Genomic DNA, 7,414 nt, shown 5'->3' on the forward strand with positions numbered 1-7,414 from the left:
ATAGGCAGAGGGAGGGCTTTCCAGGCCCGGGGGATGACGTGGGCCGGGGGTCGATGGCGGGACAGGCGAAAACGAGGTACGGTGAGGAGATTAGTGGTGGAGGAGCGGAGGGTGCGGGCTGGGCTGTAGAAGGACAGAAGGGAGGTGAGGTAGGAGGGGGCGAGGTGATGGAGAGCCTTGAAGCCCAGGGTGAGGAGTTTATCAGGTCATATTGCTTCAATAAATCAAAGAATATTAATCTATATGTTCCAATCAATAAATCAATAACATGGGAATTTGCTCCTACATGAAATTGAGTAGTTAGAAAATGTAAAATTTCAAGAGAGATTTTGTATTAACCACTGACCACCCCAAATACTTTTAACCCAGTTCCTCTCAGGGTCTGGGAGAATGACACCATCTTAGAATTGTCTTTCCTATGACATAAGTCTCACCTACGTTCAGCCCACTGCCCTGCCCCATGAGACCCCCTGCAGAAACAAGCAATAACTATGGTGATTCAGGGGTTTGACCAATACAAAAGAAATGAAAATCCCACAAGAAAATGTAGACTAATACTCAATTTACCACCAAACGAATTGAGTAAAATATTGTGTACCCATACTTTAGTGTGATTTGAGATGATCTGGGATCTCTAGCATACAGTATTTTCATTTCCTGAAAAGGGTCCGTGTGATTTTTAAAAAGGAAATGGAAAGAAATTTAATTCTAGATCTACAAACATGCTTATTTCCATTAACTCCTAAATTAACAGCAGCTGTCTTTTTGTTTCTCTAGACAGATTGCTACAGCTATATGGCTGAGGGGAATCAAACCAGGATGGCAGAGTTTATTTTTCTGGGCCTAACAAAGCAGCCTCAATGGCAAATCATCTTTTTTATGATGCTTTTATTTTATTATCTTGTCACCTTGGTAGGAAACATGGGGATGATCACACTGATCAGAGTAGATTTCCATCTTCACAGCCCCATGTCCTTTTTACTCAGCCATCTGACCTTTGCAGACACCTGTTCCTCCTCCATTGGTGTCCCAAAGATGTTGACTGACTTCTTCAAGGAGAAAAAAGCCATCTCGTTCCTGCAATGTGCAGCCCAGATGTGGTTCTTCAGCCTCTTTATGGCTGCTGAATGCTTCCTGTTCTCTGCCATGGCCTTTCATCAATATGTGGCAAACCGAATCCCACTGCTTTGTATTGTGTTCATGTTCCCAGAGGTCTGTGTGCGGCTTGTGATGGCACCTTACATGCTGGGCTTTCTGAGCATCACGACCCACACAATGTCGACCTTTCGCTTACCCTTCTGCGGCCCAAATGTCATCAACCACTATTTCTGCGATATCACTCCACTCTTAGCCCTAGCCTGTGCCAACCTCCATGCCAGTAAGTGGCTCCTTTTCATCTTGGCTGGCACCTTAGGAGTATGTAGTGGCTTGGCCAGCCTGGTCTCTTAAGTTTACATCCTCATTGCCGTCTTGAGGATTCACTCTGCCGCCGGGAGACGGAAAGCCTTCTTGACCTGTTCCTCCCACCTGACCACTGTCACCATCTTGTACGGTACTCTCTTTGTTATCTACATTCGATGCGGTGTTAGCCTTTCATTGACTATGAATACAGTGGTGTCTGTCTTCTACACAGCCATCATACCCATGTTAAATCTCCTGATCTATAGCTTGAGAACAAGGAGGTGAAAGATTCCCTCTGTTGGACTTTTTAAAGGAAGATGGTTCTCTACAGGTAAGTAAGAGAGCTGTGATTGTGCCATTTCTCTCAGAAGGAAATCTTCTGAATATACTCAGTGGCTGAGGTTCTTTCCTAACTGCTGCTTGTAGCAAACCGCCACCTCTAATAATAATAATAACAATAATGATATTTGATAAGTACTCACTCTGTGCCAAACACTGTTCTAAACGCTGGGGTAGATACAAAGTAATCAGGTTGTCCCACATGGAGTTCACTGTCTTAATCCCCATTTTACAGGTAACTGAGGTACAGAGAAGTTAAGTTACTTGCCCAAGGTCACACAGACGACGAGTGGGAGAGGCAGGATTAGAACCCACGTCCTCTGACTCCCAAGCCCCTACTCTTTCCACTAAGCCACGTTGCTTCTCTAGACTGTCAGCTTGTTGTGGGCAGGGAATGTGCCTGTTATATGGTTGTGTTGTACTCTCCCAAGAACTTAGTACAAAGCCCTGTACATAGTAAACACTCAGTAAATATGATTGATTGACTGTAAACTCGTTGTGAGCAGGGAACATGTTTACCAACTCTGTTGTATTGCACTCTCCCAAGTGTTTAGTAATGCAGTGCTGTGCACACAGTAAGTGCTTAATAAATACCACTAATTGATTGATTGCAGAGATCTATCAGTAGCAGTGCAGTTCAATGACAGTACAGACCAGTATCCTTAGGCTGTGAGCTCTATGACCAACCTGTTTACCTTGTAATAATAATAATAATGGTATTTATTAAGTGCTTGCTATGTGCAAAGCACTGTTCCAAGCACTGTGGAGGTTACAAGATGATCAGGTTGTCCCACAGGGGGCTCACAGTCTTAATCCCCATTTTACAGATGAGGTAACTGAGGCACAGAGAAGTTAAGTGACCCGCCCAAAGTCACACAGCTGACAATTGGCAGAGCCGTGATTTGAACCCATGACCTCTGACTCCAGAGCCCGGGATCCTTCCACTGAGCCACGCTGCTTGCATCTACCCCTGTCCTTGGTGCAGTGCCTGGAACACAGTAAGAACTTAACAAATACCAGAGAGGTCCTAACAGAAACAGGCCTCTTAATACGATAATAATAATAATAATAATAATGTACTTATTAAGCACTTACTATTTGTCAAGCACTGCTCTAAGCACTGGGGAGGATACAAAATAATTAGGTTGGACTCAGTCCACAAAGGACTCATAGTTTAAGTAGGAAGGCGTGGGGTTTAATCTCCATTTTGTGGATGAGGAAACTGAGGGACAGAGTGACTTGCCCAAGGTCACACAGCATATAAGTAGCAGACTTTGAATTAGAATCCAGGTCCTTTGACTCCCAGGTACATACCCTATCCAATAGGTGATACGCTTCCCACATTCTTCAATCAATTGTATCTACTAAGTTCTTAGTATCTACTAGGTTCTTAGTGTGTGCAGAGTACTGTACTTGACACTTGGGAGAGTAGCAAAATTATTATTACCTGCTATTGTCAGATAAACACAAAGTCACATAAACAAATTACATAAAAAGTCACATAAACAAAAACGCTGCAAGAGAGAATTGCTAGAAATCACGATAATATTTTCATAGTTTTCATAGAACCTCAAATCACTGAAGCTTGAGGTTCTTTAGAGAATGTGTCTCAGGATATGAAGCTGAAGGAGTGGGAGGCAGCTTCAGAGATAACAGTAAATTCCTGAAGAGAGATGTGGGAATGTCCCAGAGCAAGAAATTCAGATCTGGCAACATAATTAGCAAAGTTTTCTTTTCCATCTCTCAAGAAATGCCTCTGGTGCCTGAGGGATCTAGGCTGTCAAGCCCCTCTGTTGGTATTAGGTTGTGGTTGATTAGCGGCAGATGTATAAGAGAATGAAGGTCAACACTGAGAAACAGTAAAATTAAGAAGAACGTTCCTATCGTTTCTATGTACATTGTGGTGGGAGTCAGACAGGGAGGGTACCAGAGAACGACTTTGGTGAGTAATATGCAACTTCAGATATTTCATAGGTAACTTTGAAGGATAAAACTGAAGTTTGACTGGACTAAATTATTTGATTCAAATTATTAGTTGTTTCTAAGTGGGTTAACTATCACCGAAGAAGCTTTAACTGTTCCAGGGTTTGCGACAGGTTGATCTTTGTGACTATCACTGTTCAAGAACGAGAAGCTATGTGGCCTAATGAATAGAGCACAGGTTTTAGGAGTGAGAAGGACCTGGGTTCTAATCTCCGCTCCACCACTCATCTGTTGTGTGATCTTGGACAAGCCTCTTAACTTCTTTGTGCCTCATTTACCTCATTTATAAAATGGGGATTAATTATATGAGCCCCATATGGGACATGGACTGTGTCCACCCTGATCTTCTTGTAATCTACCCCAAAGCATAGTACAATGCCTGGCACATAATAAGGGCTTAACAGATACTAAACAAACAAAAAGTGTTCTCAGCTTCATATTAAATCCCGTAAAAGGTGCTTTGGAAAACTTGGAGTCCATCTATTGGACTTGTGGAGGGGAGACAGGGGGACCATAGTGCAATTGTTTGTGAGTCAATCATTCAAGAGTATTTACTGAGTGCTTACTGTGTGTACAGCATAGTTCTACACTCTTGAGATGCAGAAGGAGAACACTGAGAAAGACCAGCCATGGAAATAAGAAAAGAACCATGGGAGAACTGCATCAGTAAAATCAAGGTTTGACCTTGTTTCCACTAAATTGTAAGCTCCATGAGAATAGGGATTGTATCTACCAATTCTATTATATTGTCCTCTCTAAAGAACTTAGGACAGTGTTCTTCACACAGCAAACACTCAATAAATACCACTGATGGATTGACTGATTAAGTTGTCGACAAGGATTAGGATAGAGTAAAACATATGTCCTGAAAGCCTGGGATTGGAGACTGGATTGTTCTGTCAAGGTGACATGTGTTGCTAGGTTTCCATTGTGGGCAGGGAATATGCTAATCAATTCTGTTGTATTATACTCTAGTGCTTAGTACAGTATTCTGCACATAGTAAGTGCTCCAAAAGCACCACCCATCCATCTACTGATTTCCAGGATAGGCTTGGAGTTGGGGCTTGTGGACGTGTGCCTTTGACTGGATTGCTGTATCTACTGAGCCCACACCTTGCAATTATCAGCCTTGCACTAATAAAAACCATGACCACAGTGGCGCTTAGGACTGAAAAGCTCATTTAGAAATCATGTCATTTTCCAGTGTGTATATGTTTTTAAATACCCAGTGAGTTGGACCAGCAGAAACAGGAATCCGAGTCAATAGGCAGAAAACAAATGAGGAAATATAATAAGCTCGATGCGGATGGCAAGGTTTTGCTGCTTGTAATGGTGCAAATGACTTTGTTATTTACTAGGAGTTATATCTGTTTGAGATGGTCACCCATAGCACCTACGGGAGAAATTCTAGTACAAGATAATTTGGGCTTTACAATTGAATTTCTCTAAATATTTTGTAATTCAGAATCCTTGTAAGGTTCATTGACATTTGTGAAATCCAGGGCGGTACTAAGGTCTATGCGGAACGGTGCTGAACATTCTATCCATTTGGAGATGACCATACTGGCCAGTAGTGAAATACAAGGAGCGAATACAGCATAATCCATATTGGCCACATGATGGCGCCTTGAATCAAAGGAAAGGCGTAGCTGCTTTCTTCAAGCTTTGCAGATGAAAAATCCCAAGAAGGAAGAGAACTAGGGGGCATGAAGTTGAGCCTATTTCAAATTGAAATTCTTAGGTAATTACCAATTAACAACTGTAAACAACTGTGCTAGGGGTCTTTCTGTGAATCCCTCGGGTTATGCTTTTCTTTGTTTTCCTCTCTCTTTTTACTTCTCCCTCTCTTTTTCCTCTTTTTTTCCTCTATTCTTCCAAAGCACTTAGTATAGTGAGTATATTACACTTAGTTACTTCTACATTCTGTCCCCTCTAGACTGTAAGCTTATTGTGGGCAGGAAATGTGTCTGTTTACTGTTATATTGTACTCTTCTAAGTGCTTAATACAGTGCTCTGCACACAGAAAGCATTCAAGAAATATGATTGACTGACTGATTGACTGTTGTAGATCCATTTCTCTATGCTGTACAATAGTGAGGGAATTCACACCCTGCCTAATGCAGTAACACAGGATAAAAATAGACCATGCTGTGAGGAAAATGAGGATTCTTATCTTCTACTCCCTCTTTCTTCTGTAATCATTATTCACCTCACTCTCAACCCCACTGCATTTAGGTACGTATCTGTAATTTGTTTTTATCTCTATCTCCCTCGCTAGACTGCAAGCTCCTTATGGGCATGGAATGTCTCTACAAGCTCCGTTAAGTTTACTCTTCCAAGTGCTTAGTACAGTGCTCTGCACACTGAGCACACAATAAATGATTGCCTGATTGATTAATTTATTATTGTAAATGGCATTTGTGTAAGCATGTAGAGTTTTAGTTTCCGGAACGTTGGCTAGTGGGACAGTATGGCAGCTCTAGAGATAAAACCATCTGGACAGTCGTCAATCTGTCATTCAGTCAGTAATATTTATTGAGTGCTTACTGTGTGCAGAGTATTGTACTAAAAGCTTAGGAGAGTACAATATAACAATAAAGAGACATATTCTGTCAATAAATATACAGTAACAACCTTAGTAATACAGTCATGGTTATATTGCTCTGATGCTAAGTGGGGCAGGAATAGAAAGCACCCAGAGGTTGGCATTCACTATAATGGCACTCTCTGTGGATTGATAATACCATCATTAAGCCATTGCATTCCATTCACCTGACAGTTCCCTTTCCAAATTCCTGGTTATTTGTCTCCCTCTAGACTGTAAGTTTCTCGTCAGCTGGGAAGATGTGTACCATGTCTGTTGTACTGTATTCTCCCAAGTACTTAGTACCATGTTGTACACATGGTAAGCACTTAACAGTGGTCTACACACAGTAAGTGCTCAATAAATATGACTGAATGAATGAATAAATAGAGAAGCACCGTGGCTCAGTGGAAAGAGCCTGGGATTGGGAGTCAGAGGTCTTCAGTTCTAATCCCAGCTCCACCTCATGTCTGCTGACCCTGAGCAAGTCACTTAACTTCTCTGAGCATCAGTTATCTCATCTGTAAAATGGGGATTAAGACTGTGAGCCCTACGTGGGACAACCTGATCAGCTTGTATCCCCCCAGCGCTTAGAACAATGTTTCACATATAATAAGCCCTTAACAAATGTTGTCATTGTTATTATTATTAATAAATATGAGTGATTAAGTGACTGGTTGATACTTTCTCATCTCCTTACCCTTGGCTAATTTATTTAATCCGTGGCCACCAATTCCAGAGAGGAATGATTTCCTTTACAACGAATGGGAAAAGCTCATTGATATTCGGTAAGTCACTGGTTTACTCCTGCTTAAGGAGACCTCGGCAACCTATCCTAGAAAAAGCTTTCTACTTACCAATTAGTCCCTTCCTAAGGGTAAGAGCTCTATGGTTATTGCAAACAGACCTGAACTGGTACTACAAAGATAGGTTGGATCATGATTAATTATCGCACCAAAAGTGTCATTATTTATAGTCTGCTGGGTCTAATTAGGTTCTTTGTAACTCATTTATGAGGTAGAAGGAAAAGTTCTTTCAAGTTGTGTAATTAGGTAGAAGGAAAAGTTCTTTCAAGTTGTGTAATTGCCCATCTCACAGCATCCAATC

At 41.5% G+C, this 7,414-nt stretch overlaps 1 pseudogene; it reads left to right on the plus strand.

The window, feature by feature from the left end:
- The first annotated feature begins 795 nt into the window (after positions 1-795).
- Positions 796-5,144, plus strand: LOC119921695 (annotated as a pseudogene).
- The last annotated feature ends 2,270 nt before the right edge of the window (positions 5,145-7,414 follow it).

Source organism: Tachyglossus aculeatus (assembly GCF_015852505.1).
Source record: "Tachyglossus aculeatus isolate mTacAcu1 chromosome 12 unlocalized genomic scaffold, mTacAcu1.pri SUPER_6_unloc_4, whole genome shotgun sequence".
NCBI lineage: Eukaryota > Metazoa > Chordata > Mammalia > Monotremata > Tachyglossidae > Tachyglossus > Tachyglossus aculeatus.